Source organism: Rhinolophus sinicus, chromosome 3 (genome assembly GCF_057876585.1).
Source record: "Rhinolophus sinicus isolate RSI-liver-muscle chromosome 3, RSI-T2T, whole genome shotgun sequence".
NCBI classification, from domain to species: Eukaryota; Metazoa; Chordata; class Mammalia; order Chiroptera; family Rhinolophidae; genus Rhinolophus; species Rhinolophus sinicus.
Genome location: NC_142503.1, coordinates 97550418 through 97575397, shown reverse-complemented (window position 1 = coordinate 97575397; position 24980 = coordinate 97550418). Strand labels below are relative to the sequence as shown.

General features: G+C 41.0%; 1 protein-coding gene and 1 pseudogene across 2 annotated transcripts in view; one reads left to right on the top strand and one right to left on the bottom strand.

The window, feature by feature from the left end:
* The window catches only part of GALNT17 (polypeptide N-acetylgalactosaminyltransferase 17), a 513668-nt gene that overhangs the window by 447558 nt on the left and 41130 nt on the right, over positions 1–24980 (bottom strand). The gene's annotated exons all lie outside the window — the stretch shown is intronic.
* On the top strand, positions 18865–19045 carry LOC148758532 (U2 spliceosomal RNA; annotated as a pseudogene).

Below are 24980 nucleotides of genomic sequence, written 5' to 3'. Positions count from 1 at the left end.
ATGCAGTTTATTGTGTCAGGTCTTATGCTTAAGTATTTGATCCATTTTGAATTAATTTTGGTACATGGTGACAAATAGCAGTCCAGTTTCATTCTTTTGCACGTGGTTATCCAATTCTCCCAGCACCATTTATTGAAGAGGCTGACTTTCCTCCATTGTATGTTTTTAGCTTCTTTGTCAAAAATTATCTGTCCATATTTATGTGGTTTTATTTCTGGGTTCTCAATTCTATTCCATTGGTCTATGTGTCTGTTTTCCTGACAATACCATGCTGTTTTGATTATTGTAGCCCTGTAGTACAAGCCAAAGTCAGGAAGTGTGATACCTCCATTATTGTTCTTTTTCCTTAAGATTGCTTTGGCTATTCGGGGTCTTTTGTGGTTCCAAACATATCTGATGATTTTTTCTTCTATTTCTTTAAAAAATGCCATTGAGATTTTGATGGGGATTGCATTAAATCTATATATTGCTTTGGGTAATATAGCCATTTTAACTATGTTGATTCTTCCAATCCATGAGCATGGAATGTCTTTCCATTTCTTTGTGTCTTCTTCAATTTCTTTCAAAAATGTCTTATAGTTTTCAGCATATCGGTCTTTCACATCCTTGGTTCAGTTTATTCCTTGGTATTTTATTCTTTTTCCTGCAATTGCAAAAGGAACTGTTTTTTGTACTTCTTTTTCTGAGATTTCATTGTTAGTATATAGGAAAGCAATGGACTTTTGTACGTTGCTTTTGTAGCCAGCAACTTTACTGTATTCGTTGATTGTTTCTAATAGCTTTTTGGTGTAGTCTTTAGGGTTTTCTATATATAGTATCATGTCATCTGCAAAGAGTGACAATTTAACTTCTTCATTCCCAATTTGGATGTCTTTTATTTCTTTCTCTTGCCTGACTGCTCTGGCAAGGACTTCCAACACTATGTTGAAAAGCAGAGGTGACAGGGGACAGCCCTTTCGTGTTCCTGAACGTAGAGCAAAGGGCTTCAGTTTTTCTCCATTAATTATGAGATTAGCAGAGGGCTTGTCATATATGGCCTTTATTATGTTAAGGTATTTTCCTTCTATACCTATTTTATTAAGTGTTTTAATCATAAATGGATGTTGTATCTTGTCAAATGCTTTTTCTGCATCAATTGATATAATCATATGATCTTTGTCTTTTATTTAGTTTATGTGATGTATCACATTGATAGATTTGTGGATATTGAACCATCCTTGTGCCCCGGGAATGAACCCCACTTGGTCGTCATGAATAATCTTTTCAATGCATTGTTGAATTTGATTTGCTAGAATTTTATTTAGGATTTTTGCATCTGTATTCATCAGAGATATTGGTCTGTAGTTTTCTGTTTTTGTGCTGTCCTTACCAGGTTTTGGCATCAGGGTAATGTTGGCCTCACAGAATGAGTTAGGGAGTACTGTCTCTTCTTCAATTTTTTGGAAGAGTTTGAGCAGGATAGGAATTATATCCTCTTTGATGGTTTGGTAGAATTCACTAGTAAAGCCATCTGGTCCCGGACTCTTGCTTTGGGCAGGTTTTGGATGACTTGATTCAATTTCGTTACTGGTGATTGGTCTGTTTAGATTTTCCAGTTCTTCATGTTCAGCCTTGGAAGGCTATATGTTTCTAAGAACTTGTCCATTTCTTCTAGGTTATTGAATTTGGTGGCATATAGTCCTTCATAGTATTCTTGGATGATCCTTTATATTTCTGTGGTGTCCGTCATAACTTCCCTTTTTTCGTTTCTGATTTTGTTAATTAGTGTCTTCTCTCTTTTTATCTTAGTGAGTCTAGCCAAGGGTTTGTCAATTTTGTTAATCTTTTCAAAGAACCAGCTCTTTGTCACATTAATTTTTTCTATTGTCTTTTTGTTCTCTATTTCATTTAGTTCTGCTCTGATTTTTTAATTTCTTTCTTCTGCTGACCTTGGGTTTCACTTGTTCTTCTTTTTCTAGTTCTTTAAGATGTAACATGAGGTTATTTATTTGGGATTTTTCTTGTTTCTTGATATAGGACTGTAATTATATTAATTTCCCTCTTAAAACTGCTTTCGCTGCATCCCCAAAATTTTGGTGGGATGCATTTTCATTGTCATTGGTTTCTTTGTATCGTTTGATCTCTCCTCTAATTTCTTCTTTGACTCAGTCGTTCTTTAAAAGTATGTTGTTTTAATGGGATTTATAGATGATGTAACACAGAATTGTACACCTGAAATCTATGTAATTTTACTAACAATGTCACCCCAATAAATTTAATTAAAATAAAATAAAATAAAATAAAATAAATATAAAAAAGTATGTTGTTTAATCTCCGTGTATTTGTGTTTTTTCCTACTTTCTTTTTGCAGTTGATATCCAATTTCACAGCCTTGTGATCAGAGAATATGCTTGGTATGATTTCAATCTTCTTAAATTTGCTGAGGCTGATTTTATTTCCCAATATATGGTCTATCCTTGAGAATGTTCCATGTACACTAGAAAAGAATGTATAGTCTGATGTTTTAGTATGAAGTGCTCTATATATGTCAATTATGTCCATTTCATGTAATGTGTCATTTAGGGCTGCTATTTCGTTATTTATTTTCTGTTTGGATGATCTATCCATAGCTGTCAATGATGTATTTAAGTCTCCTAGTATAATTTTGTTTTGGTCAATTTCTCCCTTTAGTTCTGTAAGTAGTTGCTTGGTATATTTCGGTGCTCCCTGATTGGGGGCATAAATATTGATGACTGTTATGTCTTCTTGTTGTATAGTCCCCTTCACCATTATGAAATGTCCATCTTTGTCTCTTGTTATCTTTTTCACCTTGAAGTCTGTTTCATCTGATATCATTATGGCTACACCTGATTTTCTCTGGGTACCATTTGCTTGGAGTGTCAATTTCCACCCTTTCACTTTGAGTCTATGCTTGTTCTTGTAGCTGAGATGTGTCTCTTGGAGACTGCATATGGTTGGGTTTAGTTTTTTGATCCAATCTGGTACTCTGTGACTTTTCATTGGTGAGTTCAGTCCATTTACATTTAGGGTGATTATTGATATGTGAGGATTTCCTGTCATTCTATCTTTAGTTTTCTGGTAAGGCTGTGTCTCCATTGTTTCTTTGCCTATTTGTTGTTGTCTATTATTTCTGTGTGGTGGTATTCTATGATGTTTCCCTCTGTTTCTTCTTTTATTTCAGTGTATATTTCAGTTCTGGATTTTTTTTGAGTGGTTACCCTTAAGTTTATGTAAAAGAAAGTTTGATATTTAGAGTATTCCATTTTCTTCAGCACTCTTACTTTCTCCATTCCCATATTGCGGTTCAGGCCTTTACTCTCCGCCTTCTTATGTTTTGGTTGCCACAAATTGTCTCTGTTGACGGTGGTCGAATAGCCTCCTTTAGTATTTCTTCTAGTGCAGGTCGTGTATTAGAGAATTCCCTCAGCTTCTGTATGTCTGGAAAGGTCTTTATTCCTCCTTCATATCTAAAGGATATCTTTGCTGGATATATTATTCTTGGTTCATAATTTCTCTCTTTCAATAGTTTGAATATTTGGTTCCACTCCCTCCTGGCTTGTAGAGTTTCTCCTGAAAAATCTGATGATACTCTAATGGGCTTTCCTTTGTAGGTCACCGTCTTCTTTTCCCTGGCTGCCTTGAGGATTCTTTCTTTGTCGTTGATTTAGATAGCTTCAATACAATGTGCCTTGGAGAAGGCCTGTTGGTGTTGAGGTAATTAGGTGTTCTATTTGCTTCTTGGATTCGGGGGTCCAGTTCTGTCCACAAGTTTGGGAAGTTCTCATCGACAATTTGTTTGAATATATTCTCTGTTCCCTTCTCTCTTTCTTCTCCTTCTGGTATGCCCATTATTCTTATATTGCTCTTTCTGATGGAGTCAGAGAGTTCTTGTAGAGTTCTTTCATTTCTTTGAGTCTCAAGTCTCTTTCTTCTTCCATCTGTGTCATTTCCAGGTTTCTATCTTCAATGTCACTGATTCTTTCCTCCATCTGGTCAACTCTACTACCTAAGCTGGTTATTTTGTTCTTAATTTCTTCTATTGAGTTCTTAATCTCCAGGAACTCTATTTGGTTCTTTTTTAAAATTTCAATCTCTATCGTAAAATTCTCATGCTGTTCTTTGATTGTGTTTCTGAGTTCATTTAACTGCCTATCTGTGTTTTCTTGCATCTCGTTGAGTTTTTTCAGAACTGTAATCTTGAATTCTCTGTCATTTACGTCTCATATTTTTGTATCTTTAAGTGCCTTTTCTGGAGACTTTTCACTTTCTTTCTGAGCTATCTTGTTTCCTTGGTTATTCATGGCAGTTACTGATTTACTATTTCTCTTCCTAGACATCTACAGGAGTGGCTTCTGCAACAGGTTGCTAGGAAGAGGTCTTTCTTTTGTTTTCCAGTACTTGTTGGTAGAATGTTTTATTTTCTCTGCGACTGCAGCCGTTTTTTCTCTCTCACACTGTAGTGCTATGTTTTCTCTGCACTATTCCAGCTTATCACACAATGGGGGGAGTCCCTGGGAGACGGGCTTCTCCTCTGTTAATAGTTCATCTAGGTCACAGGGCGCAGTGTCCCGGTGGGTATGTGGAGAGCTTTTGATATTTCCAAGCTCTTCCAGCTCCTGATTCAGAGCCCATATGTTTCAGCAGTTCTGTTTACTCCTGCAGGGATCCGCCCAGATAGGTGGGGCCAGGGGCGGGGTGAGCTGTGAGAGGTGCCCAGAGCAATGGCGGCGACCACCACCACAGCTGGTCCTGCTTCCACAGCTCTCTCCCCTTTTCCAGAACTAGTTGGGCTGCGAATTTCTGTCTGTGGTCCACAGTTCTCAGAACTGCGAATATTCTGTTATTTTGATCTGACACTGCTACTGTTCTGCTTCTAGCACTGGGCAGGTGGGGTCGGGGTGAGCTCTGGGAGGGTAGGGAGGGGGCGGCTAGTCTCAGTGCCTAAGGCTTCCGTTCTCTGCTCAGCAGTGAGGGCTCAAACCACCGTTTTTCAGCCTTCTTCCCTCAGTCTTTTCTCCGAGGTTTCTGCTGTGAGCATAGGGTTCAGCCGTGTTATATGCTGTCCCCTCAGCCCTGTGGGCCACAAGCGGAGCCCTAGCAGTCCGAGTTCTTCCCTCTCCCGCAGCTGCGGTAGTTCCAGGAAGCAGCGAGCTCGGAGCACTGAGCTAGGTCTGCGTCCTGTGCCCGCTCCATCCCCGCACTTCTCCCTTCCCTCCTCGTGGCTCGCGCGATTCGCCCACCTATAGGTGACTTCGGTAGTGGCCCTCTTCATCTTTCCTGTCTGCTGTGCAGGGAGTCCTTTGTGGAGTTATTGTTGTTTGATTCATTGTAAATTCCAGGGTAGCTTTACAGAGGCTCACCTCACACCGCCATTTTTCCCCAATTGGCAGAATTGCACTCTTTCTTAGAAAACTCACTGTCAGAGTCCAGAGGCCTCAGGCAGGCAGTGAATGGCCTCAGTGTGCTCTGAGACTTTTGCTGAGTTGCTCCAGGCTCAGCACTGGCACCAAACCAGAGTCTATATTAACCTGGTGACCACAACTCTTCCCACTCTAGTGACTCCCTGAGACCCTGCCTCACCCAATTTATGTATCGCATGAGGCTTTATCAGTGGCTGAACCTTAAGGGAGCTGGCAGGTGGCAGGAGGCAACTGGCTGTCTAATGTAATATTGTATGTTAGCTATATTTTTAATAAAAATCTTTTTAAAATAAAATAAATAAAAAGGCTAAACAAATAATAATTAAAAAAAAAAAGTTTGCAGACCCCTGACAAAGATAAATGCAATGCTGGGTGAAGAAGAAAAACAGACACAAAAGAATATATACTATATGATTTCATTTCTGTGAAGTTCTAGAACAGGCAAAACTAATCTACAGTGAAAAAGATCAGAATAGTGCTTATTTCTGGTGGACGTGGAGGGCTGACTGAGAAGGGGTGCAATAGAATTTTCTGGGGTGATGGACTGTTCTGTGTATGGGTGGGGTGTGAATTACACAAGTGTATGTGGTTTGTCCAAACTGATCACACTGTACAGTTAAGATCTGTGCATTTCACTCTATATGTAAATGACACTTCAATTTAGAAATACCAAAAAAAAAAATTTTCCAAGAAACAGGCAGAATCTTAGCTCTAAACTGGGCCTACTATTTTTTCTCTTTGGACGGTCTACATTCTTAGCTTCACATTTGAAATTCAAGTTCAAGCTCATCTTGTGCAGCTGCTTTTTCTTAATGACCAGCTGTTCCTCATGACCAAGCCTCGGGCCTCTGGGGATTGCTCAGAAGACTTGGTTTTTAACCTTATTTCATCTGCAGGCATACCTCAGATATATCATGGGTTTGGTTCCGGACCACTGCAATAAAGCAAGTATTGCAATAAAGGAATAGTAATCTTTTTGTCGGTGGAGGGTCTTACTTTCAGTTTGTAAAAAACACAACATCTGTGAAGTGCAATAAAGTAGAGTGCAATAAAACGAGGTGTGCCTGCACAGTCTTTGTTCAAGAAGTTCTATGGGACAGGCCCAACAAGGAAACAGCTCAAAACAAAGACACTGTGGTTGAGGCAGAGGTGAGGCTAGGCCAACTATTCCCCAACACCCCACAAATACATTGCTTGCCGGGTCTCCTCAGAGCACGCCACAGCACCAATGACACACATCCCTGCTGTTTTTCTGTACTAACCACTGTACACATAGACTGCTCAGCTCTCATGCACAGCATCTATCTCTGATGGCCCCTCCTCTCCAGGGACGGAGACTGCACAGTGTCATGGATCCTCCGGGGCCCACACGTCAGACAGACTACCCCACAGCCTCTGTTGCCAGGAAGGTCTGCGTGAAGGACCATGAGAAAAGCTGTCACCCAAGGAGATCCAAAACCTTGTGTGCAGACTTCTCTTTCCTGTCTCAAAACCTCATTTTTTTTTCTTCAAGAGCTGTGGGCCATGAATCAAAACACACACACTTCATAAACTAAGGTGTATTTTGCTCTTAAACTAGATTGCCCCTCAGAAAAACCTACCTTCTCACTCTCCCTGAGCCCATTTCTGGTGAGATGCACTTGTGTCCAGGGGCCAGGATTGTGTCCAAAGCTTTGCTGCAGACATTTTAACATATAAAGGGATGTGGCCTGCAACAGGCAGCAGTGCCCCAGCCGTTTCCCCCGACGAACCAGGACAACTGCAACCTACTTGCAGGTCAGTACCTCCTGACTTTTATGTACAAACTATACTCTCAAAACAATAAAGAATTTTACAATGGAAAATGGATGGGTAAAAAGTTATATTAGGAATCAATTCATTTTTATGGCTTCCTTAAAAACAAAACTACTGAGCAAAACTAACAAGAATGATCGAAATAAACAAAGCAGACAAACGTGAACATAACTCAGGAGAGATTCTTACCTGTCCCTGGCAAGTCTCTCCGTGTCTATATCCTAGACCTTATTGTTGAATTAATAATTTAAATGTTATCTGCTAAGACTTGGAGATGTCCTCCCTTTATTGCACTGTCTTCTGACATTGCGGCTGAGTCCATCTGTCAAGAGGTTTAAGCTTTGCTTTTAGATACAAAATCCAGAGAAAATGGGAAAGGGAATCGGTAGCAGAGGTGGGGGCCACTGTCTGCTTGTGTCTTTACCTTTAGGGAGAAAAAAGAAAATAAGAGAAATACAGGCTCTCTCTGAGGAAAGGAGTTGTAGGTTGCAGCAAGACCGGCCTTTGAGTTGGGGAAACTATTTATTTTCCCATTACAGCATCAGTCTTCACTCCATGACCAGGTAGCTGAGTTTGTTTGCACAGGCTCAAATCCCACTCCCATTTTGGTACTGGCTAGGGAACCCACAGCTATGAATCCCTTCATTGGGGTGCTGAGTTAGGGGTTTTAATGTTATTAGGCTGATCGCCCCTCCTTTCCATCATGCTCCCAAGACTGATGAGCGCCTAAGAAGCAATGGCAAATGTGAAGTGAAATCTGGTTGATGCATGAGGCTCATGATCAAGCTCCAGGGCCCCTCCCGTGTGCTAAGCCCAAACCCAACATGAGCTCTTACACTCCCCGCATAAAATATAAAGTCATGGAGTGCCCACAGGAGAAGAGCAAACATGGCAAGACAGTTGGGCCACCCCAGGAGGCAGGGCCCAGTTCAGCTTAGGGCAGCAGCAAAGCTGCTGTGCGAGAAAGCAAAGCAGCCACACTCTCAGGCACAGGTTTTCACAATCCATGACCCAGCCCCTCATAAATCTGGACCCATCGGGTCCTAGAGTCCAACCCAAGTAGGTTAAGTGTTCCTTCTTCCTCTGGGGGATGGAGAGAGATGCAATTTTAGATTCTGGTTTTAAATAACAAAAGGGAGTTAGCCAAAAAATATAAATCTAAGGACTTAGACCAAAAGAGAAGCAGAAAATTCTCTTTGTTCAAAAACCAGCTTTACACAGATTACCATTTTTAGAGAACCTAAATAGGTACTTAACATAAAATTATAACCACCACTATCTAATATATTTCTGTGGTTCGAAGGGCACACAGGAATCTGGAATTATCCTAGAGATCTTTACTCTGAAAGTAATAATCCTAAGAGCTAACTTACCATGTTTCCCCAAAAGTAAGACCTAGCCAGACAACCAGCTCTAATGCGTCTTTTGGAGCAAAAATTAATATAAGACTGGTCTTATTTTACAATAAGAGCAGGTCTTTAATGTAATGTAATATAATATAATATAATATAATATAATATAATATAATATAATATAATATAATATAATAATATAATATAATACCCGGTCTTATTTTACTATAAGACTGGGTCAGTGGGGACAGAACCAGGAGAGCAGTTTCCAGGCTCTCAGCCTCACATGGAAAGGTGCTGGCTCAGGTAGTGAATGGCCATCACCTGTGATTGGATGGTCATCAGCTGTGGCTAGTTGGCCGTCAGCTGTAACCAGTGAGTCACTGACCACTAATATAACTGCTGTGGCTATGCTAGCAGCAAATGGGGGCTAGCAAGAAGATGGTGGCCGAGTTAGCAAGCGCAGATTGCAGTTAGCAGGGTGGATTGCAGCTAGCAAGTGGGGTTGGTTGGTTGACAGAGAAGCGGACAACAGATTGCAGGTCATATGGATCCTGTTTCCAGTGTCTCCAACCCAGCTGCCAGTGAGACTATAGTGGTATGACTCCCCTTTCTATGGCTCCATGGGTATTCCTTTTTGGCCTCACCATATCCTGCGTTCTTATGCGGGGAGCGGGACCAGAAACCCCGCATGACACTCTGCATGGCAGGGTCTTATATTAATTTTTGCTCCAAAAGATGCATCAGAGCTAATTGTCCAGCCACGTCTTATTTTTGGAGAAACAGGGTAAGCGTTCCTGAGTGTTCACTCCAGGTAGAGCCTGTGCCTCATAACTTGCATCTCTACACTGCACAATGACTGACTGCAATTATTACTCCCATTTGAAGATACAGAAACTGAATTACAGAAGAGTAGGTAATGCCCCAGGTCCCACAGTTTGTGTGGCAGACTGATTCCACATTCAGAACTTTTATGCTCTGCCTTAAACTCCCTCCATTGTTTCCCATGCAATTTTTAGTACTGCTGTAAGAGTTAATTGTCAATTCCAATTAACACCAACTGACAGCATTTGCAGGTATGACTACACGTAGACTAATGTAACATGGGTCTGTAATACTACCCACCACACAGGAAAGCCAAGAAGGAGGTAAATGCATGGCCCTTTTAACATAACCAGCTGTTTGTTTTCCATCTTGAGAGAGGGAAGGGAATTCTGACAACTGGGCCAGGGAGTTGGCAATTTTAGTTAGAGATGGCAGTGTCTAACCCAACCGAGCCTATCCTAAGATAGTAAGTCTCTTAGATGGCTGAACAAAACTGAAGAGGATTTTCCTGAGGTAAAGTGTGTGTCATTAAGACACACAGCAGATGGGCTGCATCTGATTATAAGCTTTCTACGTAAGTCTAAGGGCCAGAGCTGGGGAAGATTGCAATTAGGCCACAGCACCCAAGCGAGGAAATATCAAGTCACCCAAAGGACATGGTTACCACATACGGCGTGTAATAGTTTGCCAGGAAGCCTAACAAAGTACCACAGACTGGGGTGCTTAAACAATAGAAATTTATTTTTCCAGTTTGGGAGGCTGGAAGTCTGAGATCAAGGTGTCAGCAGGGTTGGTTTCGCCTTGGCTTGCAGACGGCTGCCTTCTCATATGTCATCACAAGGGCTTCCCTGTGTGTCCAGATTTCCTTCCAATAAGGACACCAGTCGTACTAGAGTAGGGCCCACCCTAAAGACCTCATGTTAACTTAATTACCTCTCTAATGACCTTATCTCCAAATATACTTACATTCTGAGATACTAGGGGTTAGGACTTTAACACACGACTCTGGGGGGGGGACACAATTCAGCCCATAACACACTGTGTGGCAGTTCTTAGTGAGGGTGTAGTTGCTGCTACCGCATTGTATGCTGGTTTTTACAGACAAGCGGCAGACACTGGACTCTGGCCTGGGGGGTGGGGTGGCAAGACATCCTCAAAGGGTCAGACGTCAGGGTCTTGGCAAGTAACTCCCAGAATAAACTCTCACCTGGGGAAACCACTAAAGAGAAAAGTCCCTGGGAGGAATTCAGTAGTCCCCAGAGGGGCCCTGATCTCAAAACCCTGCACTGAGGGCCTTTGTAAAGCACATGCCATCTGGGTGAATAGGTAGTAATTGGGGGGAACAGCAGCGTGTGACAGCACACCAGTGGTGTTGATCAGGGTTACTCTCCTGTCTTCAAGAGCTAGTCTTGGATGAAGGGTGTGAGGACAGCCAAGCCGTCAGCCACATGGGGCCAGAGGGATGAAATGGTTAAATGCCCAACTAGAGAGTGAACATGCTCCCAAGTGTTCAGGCTGAGTTCCCGGAGAAAAGACAAAGGCAGCCAGGTCCCTGTCACCTTCTCAGGCACAGTGTCTGCCAGGAACTGACACTAAATTAAAAAGTTGAACCTCCTCACTCTTCACATCACAAAATTCCACCAGGTCCACAATTCTTCAACAGCCCACGCAGTTCACTGGCACGAAGTAGCTTGTTCTAAGAAACAATTATCCTCTGCAACCAAAGACCCAGCTTGCAAAGTCTGAAAACATGAAGTGGTTCATTTACAGAAACAATTCTTTTCTTTGCAAACCAAACAGAAACCCAAGCAGACCCCGAAATATTGGCAAGAGGTGCAGGATGTGCTACCCAATGCTACATGAGGTCATGATTAGCAAACTAGCTAATGAACATAACATAATCCCAGGAGGACCTCCCAATGTGTGTGCTGCTGGAGCCAGCCAGCTCTGCCCTCCCAGGACACAGGGTCTGCAGTAACACGTGGAAAGCCTCCCCATTTGCTCACAACGAATTTGTGGCAGAACATGCAGTGCTCTCAAAAGGTTACCCGAGAGGCTCCAGAAACCAGGTTCTAGGCTTAAGTGAAATAATAAAGTAAATTTCTAACAAATGTTAAATTGTGATTTGTGATCCCAAAGATACCTCTCTGATAGTCAAATCCAATAGACAAGACTGGAGAAAAACATTCCTATACAGTCAGCCTTGAAGCATAAATGGCAGACAGCGGAATTCACAAAGGTATCTGGACTACGAACAGTTGATTTTCAAAGTGTAGCCCTGTGCTAGCAGCATCAGTTTGACTTGTTAGAAATCTAATTTGGGGGCCAACTCCAGACCTACTGACTCAGAAACTCAGGTGGGACCCAGAAACTGTCCTCACAGTGATCCCGATGCACACACAAGTTAGGGGGCTATTAATTTAGTGGTCTGTAAGCAAGCTTCATCCCCTCAGTCTTCTACCCATCGCCATTTAGTATTTCAACTAACATTCATTGATCGCTATGTGTCAGGTACAGTGAAAGGCACAGGTGTCCAGAATTTAATAAAGAGGCTACCCTTGACCCTCATTCTCTTTTCTCCCTTACATCCCATCACCTATGTCCTCGCAGTTCTTCCTTTGCAAAGACTCCAATATCTGTTTTCCTTTCCATTTCTACAACCATGCTCATCATATGACCCTGCCTCATTGCACCAGCATCCCAAACTGCGCTCCTTGCCCCTGTTCTTCCCGGAGCCCTTCCTTTATCATGCACACCACTGGCCCTCTTTGTCCCAGAACTCCTCTGCTCAAACACTGCAGTGTTCCCCACTATTCCCCACATCTGGTCCAGATATCTCCACTTGACTTTCAGGGTCTCCAAATTGTCTGCCCCAAACCTACCAATCCCTGCTCTGAGCAGTTTTCCCTCCCCAATCAAAATAAAAGTGAACTCCTAAAGGCAGGACCGTGATTTATGCGTTTCGCTAGGTATGTACTGATGTAAGAAAACAAGAGGCATGTCATACAAAGGGCAAGACACTTAACACACCCACCTCAATTTTTCATCCACAGAAAGGTGACATTAAGAACCACTATGCATTCACAAGATGTCTTAGTTTGAGAACAAATTACCACAGACTGGGTGGCTTAAGCAACAGGTTTATTGCTCATACTTCTAGAGGCTGTTAAGTCCAAGATCAAGGTGCCTATAGATCTGGTGTCTTGTGAGGACCCTATTCCTGGCTTGCAAAGGATTATCTTCTTGCATCCCCATGGTAGAGAGCAGAAAGCACATGAGCTCTCCTGTGTCTTCTTTAAAAAAAAAAAAAAAAAAAAAAGTTTTAATTGTTTTATTTTTTTAAATATTGGTACACCTAAAACTTTGTAAATGTTACAATTTAATGCAAGGCAAAATTACATGAATTTCAAACAATAGTTAAGATTAATATATACCCATCAAAACGAACTTTAGGTCTGACGTCATCAAAATGGCGGCGTGAGGTGAGCCTCTGGAAATCACCCCTGAAATTTACAACAAATCGAACAACCATAACTCCACAAAGGCCTCCCTCCACAGAAGAGAGGCAAGACAAAGAGGACCACTAATGAATTCACCTAAAGATGGGCAAATTGTGCAAGCAGGGGAGGACGGAAGGGAGAAGTGCAGAGACGGAGCCGCGCAGGTGCAGGACGCAGACCCAGCTCAGTGCTCCGAGCTCGCTGCATCCAAGAACTACCACAGCTGCGGGAGAGGGAAGAACTCGGACTGCTAGGGCTCCGCTTATGGCCCACAGGGCTGAGAGGACAGCATATAACACGGCTGAACCCAATGCTCACGGCAGAGACCTCGGAGAAAAGACTGAGGGAAGAAGGGTGAAAACGGTGGTTTAAGCCCTCACTGCCAAGCAGAGAATGGAAGCCGTAGACACTGAGACTAGCTGCCCTCTCCCAACCTTCCCAGAGCTTGCCCCGCCCAATCAGCCCAGTGCTAGAAGCGGAACAGTAGCAGAGTCAGATCAAAAGAAGAGAATATTTACAGCTCTGAGAACTGTGGTCCTCAAACACAGATTCGCAGCTCAACTAGTTCCGGCAAAGGGGAGGGAGCTGTGGAAGCAGGACCGGTTGTGGTGGTGGTCACCGCCATTGCTCTGGGCCATCTCTCACAACTCACCCAACCCCTGTCCCACCTATCTGGGCAGATCCCTGCAGGAGTAAACACACGGGCTCTGAATCTGGTGCAGGAAGAGCTTTGGAACTTCAAAAGCTCTCTGCATCCACACACGGATGCGGCGCCCTGTGAACTAGGCGAACCTTTAACAGAGGAGAAGCCTGCGTTCCAGGGAATCCACCCACTGTGTGAGAAGCTGGAATAGTGCAGAGAAAACATAACACTACAGTGTGAGAGAGAAAAAAAGGATGCAATTGGAGAGAAAAATAAAACACTCTACCAACACATACTGGAAAACAAAAGAAAGACCTCTTCCTATCAACCAGTTGCAGAACCTCTCCTGTAGATGTCTAGGAAGAGAAATAATAAATCAGTAATTGCCATGAAACCAAGGCAACAAGACAGCTCGGAAAGAAAATGAAAAGCCTCCAGAAAATGAACTTAAAGATATGGAAATGTGTGACTTAAGTGACAGAGAATTCAAGATTACAGTTCTGAAAAAACTCAATGAGATGCAAGAAAACACAGAAAGGCAGTTTAATGAACTCACAATCACAATCAAAGAACAACATGAACATTTTACCAAAAAGATTGAAATTTTAAAAAAGAACCAAATGGAATTTCTGGAGATTAAAACTCAATAGAAGAAATTAAGAATGAAATAACCAGCTTAGGTAGTAGAGTTGACAAGATGGAGGAAAGAATGAGTGATACAGAAGATAGAAACCTGCAAATGACACGGATGGAAGAAGAAAGAGACTTGAGACTTCAAAGAAATGAAAGAACTCTGCAAGAACCTTCTGACTCCATCAGAAAGAGCAATATAAGAATAATGGGCATACCAGAAGGGGAAGAAAGGGAGAACGGAACAGAGAGTATATTCAAACAAATAGTCGATGAAAACTTCCCAAACTTGTCAAAAGAGCTGGATCCTCGAATCCAAAAAGCAAATAGAACACCTAATTACCTCAACACCAACAGGCCTTCTCCAAGGCACATTGTATTGAAGCTGTCTAAAATCAACGACAAAGAAAGAATCCTCAAGGCAGCCATGGAAAAAAAGACGGTAACTTACAAAGGAAAGCCCATTAGATTATCATCACATTTCTCAGCAGAAACTCTACAATCCAGGAGGGAGTGGAACCAACTATTCAAACTATTGAAAGAGAGAAATTATGACCCAAGAATAATATACCCAGCAAAGATATCCTTTAGATATGAAGGAGGAATAAAGACCTTTCCAGACATACAGAAGCTGAGGGAATTTTCTAATACACGACCTCCAATACAAGCAATACTAAAGAAGGCTATTCGACCACCATCAACAGGGACAATTTGTGGCAACCAAAACTCAAAAAGGGGGAGAGTAAAGGCCTGAACTGGAATATGGGAATGGAGAAAGTAAGCGTGCTGAAGAAAATGGAATACTCTAAATATCAAACTTTCTTTTGCATAAAATTAACGGTAACAGCTCAAAAAAAATCCAGAACTGAAATATATATTGTAATTAAAGAAGAAACAGTGGGAAAAAATCATAGCATATCACCACACAGAAGTAATAGACAATAACAAAAAGGCAAAGAAACAATGAAGACACAGTCTTACAAGAAAACTAAAGACAAAATGATAGGAAATCCTCACATATCAATATTCACCCTAAATGTAAACGCACTGAACTCACAAATAAAAAGACACAGAGTACCAAATTGGATCAAAAAACTAAAACCAACCACATGCTGTTTCCAAGAGACATATCTCAGCTACAAGGACAAGCATAGACTCAAAGTGAAAGGGTGAAAATTGACACTCCAAGCAAACGGTATCCAGAGAAAATCAGGAGTAGCCATAATGATATCAGATGAAACAAACTTCAGGGTGGAAAAAGTAACAAGGGACAAAGATGGAAATTTCATAATGGTAAAGGGGACTATACAACAAGAAGACATAACAGTCATCAATATTTATGCCCCCAATCAGGAAGCACCGAAATATACCAAGCAACTACTAACAGAACTAAAGGGAGAAATTGACCAAACAACAATTATACTATGGGACCTAAACACATCATTGACAGCTATGGATAAATCATCCAAACAGAAAATAAATAACGAAATAGCAGCCCTAAATGACACATTAGATGAAATGGACATAATTTGACATTTATAGAGCACTTCATCCTAAAACATCAGACTATACATTTTTTTCCTAGTGTACATGGAACATTCTCAAGGATAGACCACATATTGGGACATAAAACTAACCTCAGCAAATTTAAGAAGACTGAAATCATACCAAGAATATTCTCTGATCACAGGGCTTTGTAATTTGATATCAACTGCAAAAAGAAAGCAGGAAAAAATACAAATACATGGAGATTAAACAACATACTCTTAAAGAACGACTGGGTCAAAGAGGAAATTAGAGGAGAGATCAAAAGATACATAGAAACAAATGACAATGAAAATACATCCTACCAAAATTTTGGGGATGCAGCGAAAGCAGTTTTAAGAGGGAAATTTATATCATGACAGGCCTATCTCAAAAAACAAGAAAAATCCCAAATAAATAACCTCACATTACACCTTAAAGAACTAGAAAGAGAAGAACAAATGAAACCCAAGGTCAGCAGAAGAAAGAAATTAAAAAATCAGAGCAGAACTAAATGAAATAGAGAACAAAAAGACAATAGGAAAAATTAATGTGACAAAGAGCTGGTTCTTTGAAAAGATTAACAAAATTGACAAACCCTTGGCTAGACTCACTAAGATAAAAAGAGAGAACACACTAATAAAGAAAATCAGAAATGAAAAAGGGGAAGTTATCACGGATGCCACAGAAATACAAAGCATCATCCAAGAATACTATGAAGGACTATATGCCACCAAATTCAATAACCTAGAAGAAATGGACAAGTTCTTAGAAACATATAGCCTTCCTAGGCTGAACCATGAAGAACTGGAAAATCTAAACAGACCGATCACCAGTAACGAAATTGAATCAGTCATCCAAAACCTCCCAAAAGCAAAAGTCCAGGACTAGATGGCTTCACTAGTGAATTCTACCAAACATTCAAAAAGGATCAAATACAAATGTTGTTCAAACTCTTCCAAAAAATTGAAGAAGAGACAGTACTCCCTAACTCATTCCATGAGGCCAACATTACCCTGATACCAAAACCTGGTAAGGATAACACACACACACAAAAGAAAATCACAGGCCAGTATCTCTGATGAATACAGATGCAAAAATCCTAAACAAAATTCTAGCAAATCCAATGTAACAATGCTACAATGCATTAAAAAGATTATTCATCACGACCAAGTGGGGTTCATCCCAGGGGCACAAGGATGGTTTAATATACGCAAATCCATCTATTTGATACATCACATAAACAAAATAAAAGACAAGAATTGTATGATTATATCAATTGATGCAGAAAAAGTTTTGACAAGATACAACCTCCATTTATGATTAAAACACTTAAGAAAATAGGTATAGAAGGAAAATACCTTAACATAATAATGGCCATATATGACAAACCCTCAGCTAATCTCATAATGAATGGTGAAAAACTGAAGCCCTTTGCTCTACGTGCAAAATTACATCTTTAAATCCTAGATCCAGGATCCCACACCACAGCTCCAGACACAAGAGGGGGAGAGCAGAGAGGAGAAAAATGCCAACCTCTCCTGTCTCTTCTTATGTGGGCACTAATCCCATTCATGACAGCTCCATCTTCGTGACCTAATCACTTCCTAAAGTCCCCCCGCTTCCTAATTCTATCACACTAGAAATTAGGATTTCAATATATGAATTGGTGGGGGGAAGGAAAAACATTCAGTCCATAACACAGGGGTATTGTTAAGATCAAAATGAGGTACTACATTTGAAAGCAATCAGTAAAATATTATACAGGTAACCCCCATATAACACGGTTGTTAGGTTCCAAAATTGTCGTGTTATGTGAATCCGTGTTATACGAAACAAAGAACTAATACAAAAAAGGGGATTAGGTTCCAAAAACTTTTTAAAAAAATACTATTATAGTTTTATAATAAGAGAAATATCTTTATTAAAGCAATTTTCACCAAAGTATAACATATTAATATGTATTAAATAATGTTTTCTTCGTCATCACTACTAAGCACCATTAACCAAGGGCATTTTCTTTTTGACAAGATATCTTCATACTTTGAACTTAATACTCCATGAACAAAATGGATTTAAAATTCTAATAAATTTTAAAATTCTGCAGTCAAATCTGATACGACATCCATGCTTGAATGAAAAATTTCAAATGAGATTATCTTTTGCTCTTAAAAGCTCTTATTAAGCTCCGTGTTGTTTGGGGATTTCTCTAATTCTCAAACTGTGTTAGAGTGAAGCCATTTTCTAGGATGCTGTGTTATACAAGGGTTTTCACCAATTCTCAAACCATGTTATAGAAGTGCCGTGTTATATGGGGGTTACCTGTATAAGGCATGAAAAAGCCTTATTTCCCACCACTCATTTTCATACGAAATCTTAATAAAGCTCACTGTTATCTTGATTGTAGTGATGGTTTCAAGGATGTAAACATATGAAAACTTATACAATTGTATACTTCAAATATGTACAGTTTATTTTATATCAATTATATCTCAATAAATCTGTAAAAAAAAGTGTCTCTTTGTTGACCCTGGCTTCCAATATTGCCAGGATAGCTTGTATAGACTAACCCTCCTGCAGGTAACAGTTATCAAGTCTGGACAAAATGTATTTTTTAATGTATTTAAAGGTACTGGAGAGGGACCAAAAGCAGCAGAAACTGGACAGGAGTCTATCCTTGAATGACAATGGCAGAAGGTGAGATTTGTGATTTGCAACAGACATTTGCCTGAGGGCACTCCCCAGTTTGCATGCATCTAAGGATGGAAGAAAGCCACAACCTTAACTGACTTGAAGTATCAGAGGAAAACTTGGTGGCTAGAAGAACAACCAGAAAATTAGACGTAAAATCTTGGGAGAGAGGCAACTGCAGATGGGATAAAGTCCACTCAGATCCATGGCTGACTACTAAACTACACATGATGTGAGAGACCACAGTGGGTATGATGGAAAAGCAACAGCTAGAAGCTGAAAGAAATAAGTAGACATGTAAGCTGCTGCCTAGCACAAGGGACTGATTGTAGACTTTGAATCCAGCCAAGTTAACTATCAGAAAAAATCCTGTTGAAATAAACATAATAGGATCCAGAGTCTCTATAATGTATATTTAATAATGCCCAGTAATTGATCAAAAATCACTAGACATGCAAAAAAAGAAGAAAATATAACCCATCCTCATCGCTTCTCGGCCTTTTGGCTAAGATCAAGTGTGAAAATATAACCCATCTTCAAGAACAAAAAATGTTTTCAATCAACCAAAAGATGACCCAGGTGTTTAAATTAGCAGACAAGGACTTTAAAGCAGCAAGTCTGTGTGTGTACATATTATACATAAATATGTGTATATACATACACACACACACACATATTCAAAAGTTTTAAATGAAAATATATACACAATGAATGAACATATAGGTTATAACCACCCAGAAATTAGATACTAAGAAAAAAGAATCAAATAGGAATTCTAGAAATTAAAAGTACAATAACTGGAATGAGATTAATAGCAGATTAGAGATAGCAGAAGAGTCTGTGAATTATAAGCTTAATCAATAGAAACTATTCAATCTGAAGAACAGCAAAGAAAATAAGATTGAATTAAAATGAACAGAGCCTCAGAGACCTTTGTGACAATATCAATCAGTTCAACTTATATCTGGAGTCCAAGAAGAAGAGGAAACAGAGACTACGACAGAAGAATCTTGAAGAAATAGTCCTAAAACTTCCAAATTTTGTGAAACACGGACTTATAAACTTAAGAAACGCAACAAAATCCAAGCACAGCAGATATAAAGAAAACTACATCTAGGCAAATTGCTGAAATATTAAGTTAAAATCTTGAAAACATCCAGTTAAAACTGACACATTACATACATAAGAAAAATAATACAAGTGACGATGGCCTTCTCATCAGAAACCATGGAGGCCAGAAGACAGTGGAACAGTATCTACAAGCAGCAAAACTCTCCTTCAAACGAAAATAAGATAAAGACATTTTCATATAAACAAAATTATGGAATTTATCATAAGCAGATCTGCAGTACCAGAAGTCCTGAAGAAAGTTCCCCTGAAGGTAAGTGATTCTAGATGGTAATTCAAATCTACACGAAGGAGTGACTATCACTGGAAAGGAAATGTATGTAGTGGTCTCTGAATTAAAAACAGAGGGATACTGGAAAAACTACACATTTCAGAATACTACCGAAACCTTTAGGCAAGCAACTTTATCTTCCTGGTTTATTTTTCTTAATTTGAATAGAAATTTTACTGTATAAAATTTTAATATTGATTTAAAAGTCCTATAATTCTTTCCAAAGCATTTCAAGTTTTGTCTTAAATCAAAATGTTCCCAATCTGCTGATTCTATTCACATAGTCCACAGTCTAGATTCAATTTAATGGCTTTACTCAACTTCTCCTGATAAAAGCAAAAGTCTGCTCACTGTCAGGATGAAATAATTAAATAATGTTAATAAGACTTTTAAAACAAAGGTAGATAACCTCATACAAACTATACGCATACTCATCTAAGCGGATTGATGGCAGAGTCATTTAGAATGAAACACACCTCTGCCATGCTCCCTGCTTTTGTTCATACTGGTAATCTAACTAGAATGCTTTTGCCATCATATCCACCATCTCTGTATATCCAACTCTGTCTGACTTTCAAAGCACAGCTCAAATATCCTCTTCTCAAAGAAACATCCCCTCTTCTCCCAGGACAGGAGGGCTCCCTCCCTATATGGAACTCTTTCAGCATTTCAGTGCTTTCTAACTTGAATTATACTCATTTGTGTCTCATCTGCAGGGAATAAGATTTTCAGTCAGGGTTTGCAGAATAAACTCAGTATCAGAACCAACCAGGCAAGATGATACTAAATCAGAGTCCAGACGCAGGAAGTCGAGAGTGAGGAGTGGGGTAGGGTATTCCTAGGCTTTCTGGAAGCAGTGATATATATTAGTCAGGGACATCTGGGCGCTGGCTCTGCCTCTGCCCAGAGGCAGAGGAGGGGATATAACATTGCTGGTGCTGAGTTTAATGCAGGAATCAAGAGAACCCAGTGTTATATAAATGTCCCATAAAGTGTAAGGACAGTGGTTTGGCTTCTCCTCTCAGACAGAACCCTGTGTGCTTCAAAAGAGACACGGGCAACAGTGCACCCAATGGGAAAACCAGAGGCCACAAAAAGCCCAGTTAGCACCTTTTACACCTGCTTTGCTCAGAGCTGTCTCCTTGGAGCTTAACACCAGGCTTTCTATCCCCTTCGAGAGAGAGTGCTCCTTCGGGCAATGTTGGCATTTACACATGAACTCTAGGTCCCAGCATACCACCCATGCTCAATAAATGCCTTCTGGATGAATTCCATAAATGCTGGGTCCTGACTGGCTGCTGTTACCCCATGAAGGGAAGCAGATGCAAAGGGCCACAGCATTCCTGAGGCTTGGGAACACTTAAAGAGCTGGCTGCCTCCACTCGGGTTCAGAGTACACAGCAGCCTTCTAGGAGACCCAGAGAAGCCAGAAAAACAAACTCAGCTCAGAGATAGCAGAAAGCTACCAAGAAATGCAGTTGCCCGTTGCTGGAATAATGCTACATCTGTGCGTATGCAGTTTAGGAAGCTGTTCTGATGCAAGATTTCCTAACAAATCAATGGGACCCAAAGCCAAACACCCTCCTTGTCACAGCCTATCCCTCCACACACATGGCCCTCTCGGGGGATGGCCTCCCTCACCCCAGAGGTCCACGTGTCATCTCAGACTTTTTGCTCTTCCTTTTTCTCCACACTCCCCACACCCAACTATCAAATCCTGTCACTTTAGCCCCTGTACAGAGTGTACAGGCCAATTTTCCAAAATTGGCCAACAGCTATATTTCCAGATCCACATGCTCTTCTGGAACCTTGTCACCCCCCATCAAGAGGTGGAGACTATTTTCTCTCCTCTTAAACTTGTGACTGCCTCATGAATGGAATGTGGCAAAAGTGATGGGACATGAGTTCAGAGGTGACATTACAAAAGTCAACATCATTCCATCCGGTGTTCTCATTGTCTTTCACCTACTCTCTCCCTCTCTCCTCCGCCCTGTCTCTCTCTGCACTCACCCTCATAACCCAGATGCCATGTGGTGAAGAATGCCAGGCCACATGGAAAGGCCACACGTAGGTGTTCCAAATGAGATCCTAGCCAACAGCTAGTGTCAACCACCCAGGTATGAACAAGCGGGGGCTCAGATGAGTACCCGTCCTTGCCTTCGAGTCCTTACAGGTGATACTGAGTGGACCAGAAAAAAGGCAGCTTTGCCCAAACTGCAGATTTGTAAGCAAAATAAATATTGTCATTATTTTAAGCCATTAAGTTTTGTGACAATCTTAATTGTCATAAGCCATAATCACTGAAATAACCTCATAAATATCTCTGAGCCCTCACTCTCCAACCCAGGTGCCAAACTTTAGTTCAGGCCACTATCACCTCTCACTTCAACAATTTTAACAGACTTTCAATGAGTCTTGCCCAACTCCATTCCCTTCCTTCCCTAGTTCATCCCCCATGCTCCTTCCAGAGGGGCGCTCTAAAACACAAATCACTCCCCTGCTTAAACTCTGATAGATGATGACGGATGGATGGATACATATAGGTAAGACACAGAAAGATGGATGAAGCAAATATGGAAAAACATTAATTGTAGAATCTAGAGGTTGAGTTTATGAATATCATACCATTCTTTCTACTTTTAAATGTTTGAAATTTTTCACTTAAAAGATTTTCAAAAAATGAAAACGAACCTTCAGTTGCTCCCCATAGATAGAAATCCAAGCATGCAAGCCTCTTCTTCAGTGGCGTCTGCTGATGCCCTGTCCCACGTGTGGGCCCTCCCCACAGGCTCAGCCCTCCAGGTATACCTCACCACCCGCAGGTCTCCGAGGGGGCCGAGGTCCATACCTGTGCCCATGCTCTGGCATGGCGTCTGCTTACATGAACTCCACCCAGTTTCTTCTGTGCCCACCTGTGAAGGTGTCAACACTCAGCTCAGGTATCCCCTCCACTGGAAGTCCTCCTGACCCTGGAGAGTCCACCAGGATTCCCCAGCATCTGCAGCACACCCCCAGAGTGGCTAGGATTTACTTACCATCACCTTGCTCTTGCATGAGTAGAAGCTCCTCAAGGGCAGGGCTGGGCCTACCCATCTGCCCAGTGCACGCCCAGCACTGTGCTGGGACACGGCAAGCACTGACAAGTCTCTAAAGCTGCCTCAGAGAAAAGACAGCAAACAGACAGAAGTGGGTTCAAGTACAGTGGATTCAGTCCTCTTCCTCTCTGACCCTTACCCGACCCCACTGATCACAGGTATGCAGTCTACAACTAATATCTACTGCGTGTCTATTTTGTGCCAAGCACTGCTCTAGTTATTGAGAATACATGTGAATAAAACAGGAAAAAGCCACTGAACTCATGTGGCTTACTTCTGATAAAAAAAAACATTAGAAAGATAAAATATTAATCACAGCATTAGACTAAATACTTTCTCTCCCCCCATGAAGCAAGAGAGCCATCACTTTATCAAAATATGGACAGCCCAACAGCTGGAGCCTGCAGTCACAGCATCACCCCCGGAGTGCACGATCTTATTTCCCACTGACATGGCCAGGGATTCCAGGGTCCACATCCAGAATCATTGTCAAGCCCAGAGGGCTCCCAGGGGCCCCACGCGTGCTGCCACATCTGAGGTGAGCAGAAACAACAAAATCATTGCTTGGCACGCTCCCAGGTTGTCTGGAATGAGCATGACAGTGCCCAGCAGCCACACAATGCTTTGTGTTGTGACAGAAGGAACGACTTCTAGCCTCTTAAAACAGAACGATCACAATCATGACACCAGGAAACACCTATTGCTTTGCAGTTCCACAAAACCCAAATCTTATGCTGGCATCTGCTCTTTTCCTGGCCCCACTGCCTGGCTTTCCTTTACCTGCTGTCAATTCCCCTCTAATCCCTCTTCTCCTCACCTTTAGGACAGAATAACATCCTCATTTCAAACCAAACAGGAAGTACCAGGACATTTCAAAGCTACCCTAACTGCTTATTTCTCAGTAATCAGGTTACTCTGTTTATTAAAAAAAAAAAAAAAAAAAAAAAAAAAATGAAGTTTGAGTAGAATTTCAAGGCTAAGGGCCCTTTATTTATTCAGTAAACATTTATTAAGCTACTATTGTGTACAAAGCATTATGCAGTTTGAGCTATGGTGACATATGCTTTCATTCTAGAGGGCTTGGTCCTTATGGAGACCTCAGAACCAAAGAGCAGTCCAAGATGGCATCAATCCATTGCTTTGGGGGATAAGCAAGCATCTTAGAGGAGACTAGCGACAGTAAAGGATTATTTCAGGATCTCCGAATCCATTCCTAAACCTGGCTAACTTCCTCAATCATCTGATGAATACATACACCGTTGGCTCTCTTCTTCATTTCTTTGCCGTTCCTAAATTCTTCCTATTTTCTTCTGTCCTGTGTGGTTTTCTCCCACCTAGTCCTCAGTTCCCTTCCATAAAACCACTCTCACATTAGTGCACCCAGGTAACCTTAGCAGCTGAAAAGAGTCAAACAAGAAGATCAGGTTGGTGGGCAGGGGAGAGGAAGAAGTTTGTATCCTTCCCAGAAAGTAAATCTAAACCAAATGGAAAATCAAAAATGGTCAAGGAAAATACTCTAGAAACAGTCATTCAAGTTGTACTTGCTTTAAAACTCCCATAACCCCACATTCTTCACAATATTGCCTGTCTCTTTACAAATGTGATCACACAACATACTTAAAGAAAAGCCATTACCAAGCCCAGCAACAATTCTAGGAATGATTGGCAACATATGCAGCCCCACTTCCACATTCAACCTCATCGCGTGGATTTCCAATACAGTTCTGAGCAATTCCCAGTTGTCTTGGGTAACATCCCAGAATCTTTTTAAAATAAAGCAAAAGTAAATAGCACAAAAACTTCAGAATCAAAAAATCCTTTGGCACAGCACAGCAAATTCCATTACAGTGGGATGCAAGTTTCCAAATTGTTCAAATAGATTAAAAACGGAGTCTGCATTCATTTTACATCTTACAGCCTGTGATAGCTACAACCAAAAATCACAGAGAATTAGGCAAAGTCTACTGCAATGATAATAAGTTCACCTCCCCAATCAGTAACTGACAAGTAATTGGAAATCAAAAATGTCTAATGATATATTTCTAGTGAAGCATAAATTCTCTTTCCAGAATAATTATTCACAGAGATACCCCTGCTACAATGTTTT